The sequence below is a fragment of the Ursus arctos genome, unplaced genomic scaffold, assembly GCF_023065955.2.
Source record: "Ursus arctos isolate Adak ecotype North America unplaced genomic scaffold, UrsArc2.0 scaffold_32, whole genome shotgun sequence".
Taxonomy (NCBI): domain Eukaryota; kingdom Metazoa; phylum Chordata; class Mammalia; order Carnivora; family Ursidae; genus Ursus; species Ursus arctos.
This window is the reverse complement of record NW_026623008.1, coordinates 12,841,304-12,856,436: the sequence shown is the minus strand read 5'-3', so window position 1 is coordinate 12,856,436 and position 15,133 is coordinate 12,841,304.

Sequence of the window (15,133 nt, the reverse complement as noted above, 5' to 3'; positions counted from 1 at the left end):
GATCTGAGTGACTGCTGGGTTGAGTCAGGGAAGAACCAGTGTGCTGCCTTCCCTCCTTGCTACCCCAGCAGCGGTGACCTCAGAGGCCATGTGTCCCAGCTCTCCCCTCCCCCAGCCCGTAGAAGATTAGGACCGTGAACTGGTATTCGGTTGAGCCACTGAGGTTTGCTGGTTCTAGAAGCTGGTATCAAGTTCCTGGGCTAATGTAAAGTCCACTGGGAGAGGGATTGTTCCTACTTTGCAGATAGGGAAACTGAAGTCCCAAGAGGCCCAGATCTCCCCAGCTAGCAGGCTCAGCCTCACCCCTGCATCTATCCTCCCCTCTGCCCTTGTAGGCCCACCCCAGCCCTCCAGAAACTCACAGTCGAGTGGGGGAGGATCCTATCAGAGCACATCGTAGGGTGTTATAGAAACAAGGAGGAAAGAACCCAGGCTTTGGGGGAGCAGGGCTTCCCAGAGCTGAGTCTTGAGGGATTTGACAGGTAAACAAGGTAGGGAAAGGGCAGTTGTTGCAGAGGGCCCACGGGGTGCAAAGGCCCTGAGGCTGGGGGCCATAATCAAGAGCTCTAGGTGCAGGGATGGTTCTAAGCACTTGAAAGTGTATGGGGGGTTGAAGTGGCCAGCTTAGTCTCCCACTGGGAGGCAATGACATGGGGACCAAATGGGTTCTGGGCCTTAAAGCCAGAAAGATTGAGATAGGAACCAAGGCAGGACTTCCCTTGGTGGGAACATTCTGGATAATGCAAGGTGTGGGGCTCCCCTCATCAGCAGTCACCAAGAACGGCGGAAAGGAGAGGGGAGAGTTTCAGCTTGGAGAAGGGGGAACCTACACTGTGTTTCCTCGTCCACGCCCCCCGGGTGTGCCCCATTATCACCACCTCCCAGGAGCATGGTGCTTTTCTGTTTGACCCTCGAATTTCCCAGGTGCTGTGATTCAAAGACTGTGTCCCAGCCCCGTGCTCCGGGCTCCTTGACGCAGGAACGCTTGCCGAGTGGTTTCGCTTCACATTCCTCTAGTCGGTGACAGGTGAACAGGTGAATGCTGCTTATTTTAGTGTGCCTCTTCGGAGGGGTTGTGTTTTCATTTCCATCACTGCCTGGGAGCCCGGGGGCCAGGGGGAGGGCGGGGGGCAGACGAAGCACAAACCTGTCAGGGAAGAGCCTCCAAGTCCACGGTTTCTGGGCAGCGGGCTCCCTTTGCCAGTAATCAGAGCTTCCCAGAGCTGGAGGGACCTCGGAGACCCGAGTCCAACCCTCTTGTGTTACACCGAGATGGCACAGAGGGAGGCGATGCCCCAAATCCATGCAGAGGAGACCCATGAGCCAGTGCCGAGGCTTTTGGCACTGAGGTGAGCTCCGGGATCCCACCCCTTGCGACTGTCCTCCCCACCCCACGTGTTTGCAGGCTGCTGCCCGCATTCCGCAGCAAACCAGTGAGCAAGCGAGGAGCCCCGAGTGCTGTTTCACAAAAGAGAAATGGAGGCCCCAGAAGGAAGTGACGCTGCCCAAACCCCTCAGCTCAAAGGTGGCAGAACTGGGGTTATCGTCCCCCAAACCCCGTGGCCGCCTGGGAGGGGATGCCAAGATGGCTCCGAAAACTCCAGCATCCTCAGCCCCACAGTAGTGGCAGAGATGGGAGAGGCTTTTCCCCCGCTGGCCAGGTGCCTGGCTGAAGGCACCCTGAGACAAAGACGGTGCCCCTGTCCAACCAACTGCTGTGAGGTTCCGTGTGACACCCTCTCCACGAGAAGGTATGCATCTGGAGGGCAGGCTGCGCATGCGGGGACGGTCTGGCTCGTAGTCGGTCCTCCATAAACATTTGTTGAATACAAATGAATAAACGAAAACAGACGAGTTACCATGTTGACAAGAGCAAACGAATACAGCCCAGGTTGAGCCTTTCATTGGTTTAAATGCTGAGAGGCAATGAGCTGGTACCTTCGGGGCCAAGAACCATCAGGGAAGTTTGGGAGGGGCTGCATCTGGAAGGAAGGGATGTGGTTTCCCAAAGCGCTTGCTGAAGAAAGGCATTCTGGGAGGCAGAAGAGCTTGTGCAAAGGCTCGGAGGTAGGAACGAACAGCCAGACTGGGATGAAAGTACATGATCGTGGCCAGAGCAGGGGGCTGTGTCGGGGTGACGTGGGTGCCGCAGGAGAGCGGGGGGGCTGCCATCTCTGAGCTCGGCAATCCATTCTTTCTTTGAGCTATTCTCAGGGCTACAGGGACAAGTCAATTGTGTTGAGCTGATGTCGGCTAAGGCTTGGAAATAAAACAAAACAAAAGAAAAAAACCGTTGCTGGGAGAGCTCAGTGGAAGTTTGGTGCTCAACCATTTGCTTCAAAAGTCAGGTTGCTCTGGGTAGGAGTCCTGGCATTGTCATGAAATCGGTGTGTGTTCTTGGGCAGGGGGCTCCTGTTCTCTGGGTCTCAGTTTCCCCATCTGTAACATGGGTGGGGAGCTGGAAAGTCTCCCCCGTGATCAAGATCATGAAAGTACGTTCCCCCAGTGCAGAGACGGCAGGTGGAGAACCTGAGGCTCCCTGTGTGCTGGGGGCCACCGGGGTCTCCATTTAGGGCCCCAACCTCTGCTTGCTCTCTGATTCGGCTTCTGCCCCTGGGCCATTGCCCTAGGGAGCTGTGCTAGTCCCTTGCCAGCCCAACGCGACCTCCTGGCCTTCAAGATCCAGCTTAAGCATTGGCTCCTTTGTGTACAACGAACCATCACTAATGGTTACAATGAAAGTTGTAATATTTATTTTGCTTTCGCCAAGTGCCATGCATTGATCCCAAACGGCAGCATCCCCGAGAGCTAGGTACTATGACCGTTCCTAGGTGGGGAAACTGAGGCTCAGAGGGGACGAATGACATGGAGTGGAAACCAGAGGTATTTGGGGGGGGGATGCTGCCACTCTGCATCGTGAGGTCTGAACCCCAGGCTCGGCCCCGTGCCCCCCGCCTGGGCAACCAACCGCTGCGGAGTTCAAGTCGGGGCAGGAGGGAGGCCTCTGGAACTGGTTTTTCTTGCTCTGGGTCTGGGCTGGAGGCAGCCAGGGTGCCAAGGGTGGACACTGAGGACTCGGAAACTGCTCTTTCAGGATCTTCTGGTCACACGATCTTTTGCCCCTGTGGGCTGGGTGAGGGCCAAGGGCGGCCCTCGGGCTGGCACCTGACTTCTGGGATTAGCTGCAGAGAGGATGTGTGAGCAAGACGGCCGCAGGGCAGAGAGCACGGGACTGGGGTAGGGCTGGAGTGCAGGCTGTCTCGGTGATCTGCGGAGTGGCTTCAGGTCAGGCCCCCTTCCAGCCTCAGTGAAATGAGGACATTGGGTGGATGCTAACCAGCTCAGATATCAAGGACAGTCAGCCCAGCAGTGGTCGAGGTTGACATTGCATGTGTGACGACAGAGGGAGGTGTGTGTTTGTGTGTACGTAAGTGTGCATCCAGGGTGGGGGAGGAGCTGGGCTCCTTCTCAGGTCAGAGGGATTGGCATGTGGAAGAAAGAGGGGGATGGGGAAGAGCGCCTGATGGACAGTTGGGAGACCAGGTCCTCGTCCTGGCTACAGCGCTGCCTTGCTGTGCGTCCCTGAGAACACTGCAATCCCTCTCTGGGCACATGGATCTCCATTAGATAAGAGCCTCTGGCCCGTAATCTTTAGTGCTCCTGTGGCTCTGAGTCTGATTTCTCAGAGTGGTTTGGATACTAATGATGTGGTGGGGTGACTGGGGAAGTGAGCAGGGTCCTGGAGTCAGGGGAACCCCAGGCATGAGCCCTCACTCTGCCTCTTTGCTGGCCGTGTGACCCTGGGCATTCCTTTACCAGTCCCCAGAGTTTGGTGATCCGTCTGGCACAGTGGGCACAGTGCGGAGAGCCCACGGCACTCTTCGTTCTAATTTCTTTTTAAAATCAGAAATAAAAGAAGAATGTAATTTACCCTGGTGATATTCATGTCCATACCAGTGCAGCCATAGAACGTGCTTTTAAAGCCTTTTTTATGAAAGAAGGCAGAAGTGCCCCAGGTCCCCAAAAGTCATAGGGGGCCTGGCTTTCCAGGGTCGCAACCTCAGGAAGAGGTGTGATATCCCTGACCTCCCAGGGCTGTCGGGAGGAAGACATGAGATCATTGTGAGCTGCCTGCCCCCCAAGTAGTGGCTGGATCTGGGTGAGAGGTGTGCCAGCAGAGTCAGGGCCCCCCAAAGACATCCACATCTGAGTCCCTGGAATTTGTGACCGGAGTTTACATGGCAAAGGGGTATTAAGTCTGCAGATGGAATAAAATTGTGGATTGGTCCACCTTAAAGTTGGAGACATTACCCAGGGTTATCTGGGTGGGCCCAAGGTGCCCCCAAGGGTCCCTAAAAGTGGACCAGGGAGGCAGGAGGGTCAGGGTCAGAATGATGAGCCGAGAGAAAGATCCAGCTGGCCATTGTGGGCTCTGCAGATGGAGGAAGGGGCCACCAGCCAAGGACTGTGGGCAGTCCCTCAAATCTAGAAAAATACGAGGAAGCAGATTCTCCCCAGTGCCTGCAGACACCCCGACTCTAGCCCAGCGAGACCTGCGTCAGACCGCTGACCTCCAGGACTGTAGCATCTCATACATTCGTGTTGTTAAAGCCCCTTTGTCTTCTGTGATTTGGGACAGCAGCGACAGGACAGGAGCGCAGGAGTGTGGGAGGGCTGGGGTCCTAGCTGAGGCCCCCACTTCTCTGTCAGCATCTCCCACCTCACAAAGACACCCTGACCCGGTACAGCACCCCTTCTGGGGTGGAGCCGCCTCCAAGCCTGGCACGGAAGGAGGAAGGGAGTCGTGTGGGGTCTGAGGGCCAAGGGAGGCATCAGGCTAAGCTGCTCATGTTTTGTTTCTCCTGGTTTTACCGTGTCCCTTAGCGTCCAGGCTCATTTTCTCGAGGGAAGCTGAGACTTGGCGACCTGTCTCCATCTGCCCAGGTCCCCGTGTGCCCCAGCCCCGCCCCACTCAGCAGAAAAGTCGATTCTCCTGTATCTGCTTAGAGTCTGGAAACTGGGCTCATGTCTTGCCACTCACGCCTGTAAATAAACCCAGCATGGTGGGCTTTGTGGGACCTGGTACCCCCACGGGGACAGAACGTGACCTGCCACCTAGGCTTCCCCGAGAGCCCTTCTCCTGCCCTTCTTGGCTGTTCCAAATCCCTGCCCAAGAGCGGGCTCTCCTCCTGCACACTCCGGGATTTGCTGGTTGCCACCAACAGAGGCGGGCTTTGGTGCCAAGAAACGTCAGGGAAGCTGTGTTTTTTCTCAGGGCCGCTCTGGGGGCGCGGTGCTTCCGACAGGCTGTCGTGCACTCTGGAACAGAGGATGGCCAGCACGGGCAGCTCCGTGGCAAGGGAAGGAGCGACCACAGCAGCGCCTCCCATCTGCACCGTTCAGGGTGGCAACATCCACCTCCACCAGCGGGGGCTTAAGGCTGAGCAATTTCTCTTTTATTCTTGGACAAGCAACTTGACCTCTCTGTCCTCTATTTCCCCTTCTGTAAAATGGGACCAACAGCATCTGCCCCCCCCCCCAAGAACTCTCTGAAGCATGCCTGTTACATCTATTCACCTCTGACACATCGCACGTTCTCTGGGAGTCCCCAAAGGCCCCCAGGTTGGGGTTAGAAATGAATAAGACAGGGGCACCTGGGTGGCTCGGTTGTTGAGCATCTGCCTTCGTCTCAGGGTGTGATCCCAGAGTCCTGGGATTGAGCCCCGCATGGGGCTCCTCTGCTGGGAGCCTGCTTCTTCCTCTCCCACTCCCCCTGCTTGTGTTCCCTCTTGCTGGCTGTGTCTCTCTCTGTCAAATAAATAAATAAAATCTTAAAAAAAAAATGAATAAGACAGACTCTGCCCTCAGGAGGCTTACAGTTCAGCAGAAAGAAAAAGTCACAATACCATCTGGTAAGGCACAACCAGGGGTGTGAACACCCCATGCGCCTGCAGAGGAGAGAGCCCAACACCTGCCCTGGAGGGGAGGGTGGAGGAAGGCTTGTCTACCAAGGCCTTGAAGGCTTTGAGGAAGTTTCCAGCAGATGGAGAAAGAGGAAAGGCATCCTGGGAAGAAGGAACGGAATGAACCAGCTATGGAGGCAGGAACACATGTGGGTATTGGGGGCAGTCGTTGTCCTGCTCAAACGCGAGCGGGTTTATCAGGTAGGGTGGCTGGTGAACATGCTGGAAATGGGTCCGTTTCAATTCCACTAGCACAGTGATGACTTCCAGGGCTGGGCACTTGGCTGAGCACTGGGGATGCAGAGATGAAAAGACACAGTCTCTGTGCCTGGGGCTCACGTATGGAGCAGAGGCAGGCAGACATTCACCCATTGGATCATAAACATGTACTAAGCGCTAAGTGCTGAGCACCAGGGATGCGGCAGGAGTGAAATGCACCCCAGCCCAGCCTGCATAGAGCTCCCAGTCCAGGGGAAACAGACCTTCATCGGACAGTTACACATCCAAAGGACATGCCCTAGAGGTGGGATCCATGGCACCGTGCGAGGGCAAGAGAGAAGAGGGAGGCCACTGGTGTAGTGGTTTAGGGTTCAGTCTCTATGACCTGAGGGCCTGGGTTCAAGTCCTGATCCTCCAGTTTCAGATGTCTTTTTCTTAGACACCGTTTCTGACTTAGAGGGATGTGCAAAGGCCCTGAGGCAGGAATATAACTTAGGCAGGCTGGAAAGTCAGAGTGGCTGGAGGGTGGAAAGAAAGAAGTGGGCTTAAGGCTGAGGATGGAAGGGAAAACATGACCTTTAAGTAGGTCATGATAAGCTTTAAAGCAGAACAATGGATAAAGGAGAGGAGACGTGGACACAAACTGGGAATTATTTTGTCTGGTTTGCTTGGAAGTAGAGGGAGGTTTTGTCAGGATCAACCTCAGAAAGAGGTCACCAGTATAACAATAATATGATCTAGCACTTACTATATGTTCTGGGCACCAATCCAAGCCCTTAATTCTCTCAAGAATCCCTTGTGTTGGGGACTCTACGGTCAGCAGTCTGCGGAAGACATTGAGGCTTACAGAATTAAGCTTCTTGCCCAAACGGTACACAGCTAGTAAGTGGCCGAGCTAGGATTTGAACTCAGGCAGGTGGTTCTAGGGCCCTCACTGTTAGCTGCCCAGCAGAGGGCCCACCAGGCGAAGGTGGCAGCCTGGGAAAGATTCTTGGCACCCCGAGCTGTGTGTGTTTGTTTATTTATTTATTTAATTTTTAAAGATTTTATTTATTTATTTGACAGAGAGAGAGAGAGACAGCCAGCAAGAGAGGGAACACAAGCAGGGGGAGTGGGAGAGGAAGAAGCAGGCTCTCAGTGGAGGAGCCTGATGTGGGACTCGATCCCAGGACTCTCGGATCATGCCCTGAGCCGAAGGCAGACGCTTAACGAGGCAGACTGAGCCACCCAGGCGCCCCCCGAGCTGTGTTTATTGTACATCTCCTGTGGAAAGACGCCGTGTGAGGAGCCTTAAGGGCCCCAGTGATCCCCCAAACCCCATCTGAGGGATCTTGGGAACACTGCAGCCCGTGCAGAGGGCTCGGAGAGAATCTCCTGTTGTGCAGAAGCAGCTCTGAATATCCATGCGCCACTAAGAGACGTGTCCAACGTGCCTCTGAAGGTGATGGAGTTGTGGCCATTTTAGCCGAGCGTGCTGAACGCCCTGCTGGGCTGATAGTGGAAGAGTCAGAAGCAGCAGGGGCAAGGGCCCGGAGGCTGGTGTGCGTGTGCTTGTGTGCACGTGTGTGTACCCATACACATGTGTGCGTCACACATGTGCGCACGACATTCGCATGTCTGCATGTGTGTGCACACGTGTGCATGAAGGCATGTATGTGTCCGCGTGCACATGTATGCATGTGTATGCAGCACATGTGTGCATGTGAAGGGCTGTGTGTGTGTGTGCATGTGTGCATGCATGTGTGTGTGGAGGCAGAGGCTGGAGGGACACCGGGAAAACCGGACCCGGTGTAAACAGCAGCACGATTCCATCAACACCTGCCCAGCCTCATGGGGGACAGGATCCCATTGAGCTTGGCTGAGTAAGTCAGAGGTGGGACCAGAAGTCTGCCCCAAGTCCTGCATCCGCCACTCACAGGGTGTGCTGCTTTCGCTACCACTTCAGGCTCCTAGCGTGGTCTCGGCATCTATAGCACAGTGGCGGGCCGGGGGCAGCGTCTGGCCCGCAGGGTGGTTCTGATGACCTGGTGGGAGGGCCTGGCTCATCGCACGGGGCTTGGATTGCGTCCTACCAGCTGGGAGTGGCTTGTGGGTCTGGAGCAGAAGAGTGGCGTGAGCTGACTTTTTGATTCTGTAGTGCTTGGTATCATCGCGGTTGGTCTCAGAGAATAAAACCTCGGTTGGAAAAAAAAAAGGAGGCCCCTTGATTCTTCTCGCTTCTGCATATCCTACATCCAGCTCATCTCAGCAAGTCCTGTCGACTCTCCCTCTGAAATACACCCCATGCTGATCGCGTCTCACCTTCCACCCCAGCGCAAGCTCTCGCCTGAGTGGTCCTTGTAAAATGGCATCACGCAGACCATGCCAGCCTTGGACTCACAGGATTCCTGCTTCTGGAGCACAGTCTAAGCTTCTCAGCGTGATCTCCGTCGTCTGGCCCCACCACTTCTCCAGACTCCTGTTTCTACCAAGCCACTCCTTGCTTCCTCCATTCCGGCCACTGTGGCCTTCTTGGTTTCCCTCCAATGCCCAAATCTGTTCCCGACCTTTGCAACCACCGTTGACTCTGCTATGGAATGCTCTTCCCCCAGAGCCTTGCACGGCTCCCTCCTCCACTTCACTTGCGTTTTCGCTCAACCACCTCCTCCTCCGAGGAGTCTTCCCTGACCACCCATGACCGCGATGGTTTGCTCTCCTCCAATATCTTCTGTCCCTTTAACTCGAGGTGATAGAATGCCTTTAGCTGGGCACCTGGCTGGGCACCAGAATAAAGATTCTATTTCCTGGTTCGCCTTCCCAGTCCCAGGCAGGTGTGGCCATGTGACTGAGTGCTGGCCGATGGAATGCGAGGGCAGGGTGTGTGAGCAACTTTCAGGCACTTCCTGGAGGGAGGGTGTGTGCCCCTTCTCCTCGCTTCCTCCTCTGGCGGCATGCAGTGTGGACGAGGAGGTCAGCCACTGTGGATGGTTTGGAGGAGGGCTCGGCTCTAGGGAAGGCATAGCCACGATGGAGAGGGGTTGGGGTGCCCGGCTGACCTTGAGGAGCGGAGCCATCGAATGGTGATGAGTGAGAGACAAGCAACTTTTATTTTGTTTAAGTCACTGTTATGTTGGACCATGGATGATGCATTCAGACAAACCTGTATTCTAACTAATAACCACTTTACCCGAGAAGGCGCCGGGTTGGTCCTGGCCACACCTTGTTCCCTTACCTTGCTCCTCACCTGTGAGTTATCATTCCCTGACTTTAGACTATACATTTATTTTGTGGATTCATTTATTGCTAGTTTCTCTCTCTGGGATGCGATCTCCGTGGGGGCAGGGACTTGCCTGTTTGCCTGGCCCCCTGCCCTACACCCAGCTTCAGCACTGTGTTCAGCACAGAGCTGGGATCAATAAATACTTATGAGTGAATAGAAGATGAGCCCTTACTTTGCGTCGATGTTTTGTTTGCTTTATTGCAGCTGTGTGCGCCATGGCCCTTCGAGATTGTTATTACTGTTCTGCCATAGAAGAGATTGAAACAGAGGGAATGAAGGCACTTGTCTGAAATCCCAGATCCTGAAAGTGGCAGAGTTAAGATTAAACTCAGATCTGTTTTCCCACCTAATAAGCTCCTCTCTTCTTCTCCCCAAAGCAGTTATGAGAATGTGCCTTTAATAGAAAAAAGAAAAACAACAACAACAGACTCTCACAACGCAGCAACAAGAAAACAACCCAATTAAAAATGGGCAAGAGGTTTTTTTTTTTAAAAGATTTTATTTATTTATTCGACAGAGATAGAGACAGCCAGAGAGAGAGGGAACACAAGCAGGGGGAGTGGGAGAGGAAGAAGCAGGCTCCCAGCGGAGAAGCCTGACGTGGGGCTCGATCCCACAACGCCGGGATCACGCCCTGAGCCGAAGGCAGACACCCAACTGCTGTGCCACCCAGGCGCCCCGGGCAAGAGGTTTTAATAGATATTTCACCAGAGGAGATATACAAATAGCCAATAAGTACAAGAAAAAATGCTCAACATCATCAGTCATTAAAAAAGGGAAATTCAAACCGCAAACCGCAACAAAACACCACGTCACACCCAGGAGATTGGCTGTAATAAGAAACCAAAACCCCAAAACCAAAAAACCAGGTAATACCAAGTGTCGGCGATGCTGCGGAGAACCTGCTGGTGGGAACGTACGAGGGCGCAGCCACTTCGGGAAATAGCTTGTCGGTTTCTAAAAAAAGTGAAGTGTAACTTTACCATTTGACCTAAACATTCCAATCCGAGGAATCTCCCCATGAGAAAGGAAAACTTAAGCTCACTCAATGACCTTCATGTGAACACTGATAGCAGCATCATTACTCATAATCGCCCCAAGCTGGAAACAACCTGAACGTCCAGCAAGGGGATGGAGAAGCAAAATGTGGTCTACACATCCGACCCTATCTGTCAGTGAGAAGGACCAAAGGGCTGGCATGTGCTACGATTTGGAGGGACCTCAAAACACTGTCTGAGATAGTGATGGAAGATGGATGCGAAGGACTATGTGTCTTATGATTCCGTTTCTATGAAATGTCCCAAAAAGGCAAACTGGTAGAGACGGGAAGAAGATGAGTGGCTGCTGGGGGCTGGTAGTGGGAACAGGTAGCGACCAATAATGGGCACGCGGTTTCTTTCTAGAATGACAGAAGTATTCTTAAGTTAGATTGTGATGATTGTTGAACAAACCCATAAAATTTACTAAAAGCCCACTGAATTCTGTACTTAAAATGGGTGGATTTCATGATATGTCAATTACACTTCATTGAAGTTGTTTAAAAATAGATATATTTTTAGCCCATAGTCTTCAAAGGGACATTATTAAGAAATTCTTAGCCAAGAGCCTCCAGGCCTCTCAGGGAGGTGGCAGAGAGGAATGCTGAAAAGCCCAATCTTAGCGCCACCAGCCCCTGGCTTGAGTCCCTGTTCTGTCACTTGCTTGGCAAGTCATTTAAGCGCTCCCAGCCTCGGTGTTTTCATCTGTAAAATGGGGGCAATGACACCTACCTCCTAAGGCACTCTGGGGAATTAAAACGGGTAAAAAGTTTAGCAGGTGCCTAGCACAGAGATACGCTGTCATATACTCTGATCCCTTCTGGGGGAGCCACGGCTAAGCCTGGTGAGATACTAGGTCTGGAGGGGAGGGAATGGGATTAACTACCTCATCAAACATCTCTTGACACCTGCCCGATGCCAGATCTGACGTCGGGTACAGGAATGTGAAGGTGAACAAGACTCAGTCCCTGCCCTCCAGGAGCTCAGGGTCTACGAGGTGACAGTCATTTGCGAGGCACTTATACTACTGAGGATGTAGAATAGGGTCGAGGGAGGGGCTCCAGCCCAGTCAGCAGTGTGCTTAGGGGAGGCTTCTAGACGAGCAAGAGCTCATGCAGGCCTGGCTCAGTCCACATTACCTCCCGGAGACTGTGATGAAAGCAAGACGGGCATCTCAGACCCTCGGTTCAGAAGGGATCTTTCAAGGTCATCTTGTCCAACTGCCCTGCTTGCTGGGGCCTGGACTTCAAGGCTCTGGCGAAGGAAGCTGCTGCTCCTTGACCTTGCTTTGAAGATGAAGCTGTTGATAGCAACATCCCGGGACTCGCCCAGAGGGCTGTGATGCATTTTCAGGCAGCAAGGGCCTTGGGGGAAGTGCTCACGATGCAGGGACTGGAACCATGCTGGTGGGAAGTAAACACTGGTGAGAGAAACTCGCTCATCAATCCCGGTAAGAGGCGTCCGCAGCAGCTGCCAGTGTCCTGATCTGGGAGAGGGGCAGCCCCCGCCCCAGAAATACTCACGGGATGTAGAGAAGGAAAAACATTTGAATCTATGGAGCCCCGGCTCCAGGCATCTCCTTTGTGCCAAAGATGTTGCTAGGTGGCTTATGTAGGTCCATGGGGAGGTGGGATTCTCATCTCTATCTGATGCATGCGCACCCCAGAGCTCCAAAAAGTTCAAGATCACACAGCTAGAAAGATGCCTGGAAGGGGTCAAGTTCAGCTCTGCCTTTCCCATGGTGCTTGCTGCTTCCCATTCCATGCCTTGCTGGTCCAATGCCATCCAGCATCTAACAGCCGCATCTTGGACACGCTGGTATAACCGGCACCTATGGAAATGCCACATTCACATTTTTAAAAATATATTTTACTTTTTTAAAGTAATCCCTACACCCAATGTGGGGCTCGAACCCACACCCCCAAGATCAAGTCACATGCTCCACCAACTGAGCCAGCCAGGTGCCCCCACATTCACATCTTGAAAGAAAGGGATACTTTGCTCATTATAATTTGTCATATTCTAAAATATGAAATTAAATACTAGAAAAACTGAAGTTGCAACACATAATAAAGCCGAAACAAAACACAATGTAAAGAAAAGGTTAATGACTCATCCGAGGACCCATAGCATGTTTTTCCCGGGGGGCTGCAGAACCCCTGTGTTTGCCAACTCGATACCATCTTGCATATACCATATTGTGCCCTGATTTTTTCTTCTTGAAATTGTATCATAAACATTTCCTTTGCTACTTCAACTTCCTTGGAAACATTTGGCAGCATAATCTTCATCAATCTGAATGAGTTTATTTAACCGATCTCCTGTTCTCGGATATTTAAACTCGTTCCTGTTTTCTTCTCTCTATACTGCATTTCAAAATATCCCCCAGCAGGTAAGGTGGCTCCAGCAACTCCCTCCGGGTTTCTAATGGCGCACACCAACACACAGCCTCCTGCCAAACGGCCACCAGACAGGGAGGGGAAAGGGGGAAGAGACAGCCCCGCATGTGCTAGGAGCTTCCCCGGCATTTTCCCGTTTGGTCCTCTCAACGATCTTAGGAAGTAGACTCTTCTCCCCATTTTATAGTGGGGGAAACCAAGGCTCAGGACATCGAGGGGCAGGACAACAATCTTATTGCTGAGCAGAGCCAGGATTTGAAGATGGACCTGACTCTCTGGCTCTGCCCCTCGCTGCTCTGTCCTGAGTGTGGCCAGAGGACTACAGTGCTATCAGTCGAGATGACTGTTGCCTGCTCCTCTCCGATGGTCACATAGAAATGCTGCTGCTCTGTGGGGCATTTGACCGGAAACCTCAGCTGTGAAGAGCAGTGGTTTCCAGCCGGTATGGGAAGACTCAGATTCCCAAGGGAAAAACATCCCTCATGGATCTTTGTTCCTATTCTAATGCCCATCCCGTTCACACTCTCCCAGACACTGTTGCCCTTCTGGGGTTAACCTTGAACTTACTCTAATTCATATATTCTTTAGCAGAGCAATTAACTTGCAAATTTTCACACCCTGACTTTTTTTTTTTTTTAAACAACTAATAGCTTGGGGATCACTGCCTGTGGGTGGGTGTGTCCCAGGACACAGGTTAAGAACCAGGAGGGGCATGACAAAAGATTTTGGAGCTGCCAAAAATAGCCCTTGAACATCCCCACACTAAAATTCTTGCACCTGGATCAAAAGAGAGACCCTTAGCAGATCTGGTTTTCAACTCCCCTTTCTGGACATATAGAAGACTACAATTCCCAGCCCCCTTTGCAGTCAGTCAGGGTCATGTGACTAGTTCTAGCCAATGGAATATGAGTAGATGTGCCATTGCAGGCCAGCGCATTTAAAAGCAGGTGTCACTTCTCCACACTATCTCTTAGCTTACCATGGAGACTCTGGAAGCCACATGTTGGGATAGTAGCATCACCAAGTGATGGCACCTCCAGCCTGGGTTCCTGAGTGACTCTGGAGCAAAGAGCCACCTGCTAGCCTGCATTAGACACAAAACAACAGAGAGAAAGAAACTTTTGTTGTGTTGAGGCCCTGAGAGTCCAGGGATATTTATTACTGCAGCATAACTTAGACTATGCCTGACCAATCAAGACCCTAGCACAGGACCTGGCTCATGGCAGTGCTCTGATTTTTTTTCTTATCCCCTCCCTTAGTGGCTCAGATGAGCATAAATCACATGCCACTAGAAAGGGCAGGTGTGGGGGAGAAAGATTTCACTGACCTGGAAAAAATCCCGTTGCCTTAAAGCAGAGTCTTCTGAAAATCACAAGGGCTGTCCATTCCCAAGTTCTGGGTTAAACAAGAAGAAACTGTTCTTGGTTGATAATCAATAACGATCATTTTAAAAAACATCCTGAGAGGCGCTATGGACATGATTATCTAAACTGTCCTACCGGAAGTGCTCCTTCCTCACTTCTGTTGAAGGGACTTAAGTGGACTCTTAACTACTTCGCTCACAGCCAGCTGAAAGCACTATCCCGAGAACAGCATAGAATCAAAGGCTTTGAACCCCAGACTCAATGCTGAACGTTTGCTTAGAGATAATTCCTAGGGATAGGAAATAGGGTTTGTGATAGGTTTTATGTGTCAACTTGGCGAGGCTACAGCACCCAGTTGTTCAGCCAAACACCAGTCTAGATGTTGCTGTGAGGGTATTTTATAGGTGTGATTAACATCTCCAATCAGTTATCTTTAAGTAAAAAAGATTACTTTCAATAATGGGGTAATCGGATCACCCAATCAGTTAAAGGCCCTAAGAGGGAAAAATTGGACAAGTCCTCTGCTTCAAGATCGTAACATTCAAACCCTGCCTGGGTTTTCAGCCTGCTGACCTACCCTATAAATTTTACATGTTTGAGCCTCCTCAATTGCATGAGCCAATTCCTTAAAATAAATCTCTCTATAAATCTGTGTCTGTATCTATATCTGTACCTATATCTTATTTGTTCTGTTTCTCCGGAGAACCCTGACCGATACGAAGCTCATCTCTCAAGCTAATCTGATTATTTAGTGGCTGCCTTGAAGGCTGTGTTGAGAGAGAGTCGGAGACCGTATCTAGGCTCCATGAATAAGAATAAAGTGAATATAAGCTCCATTAGAGCAGAGAAGAGCTCTGTCTTTTAAATTATCATATCTCTAGTCAGTGCCCAG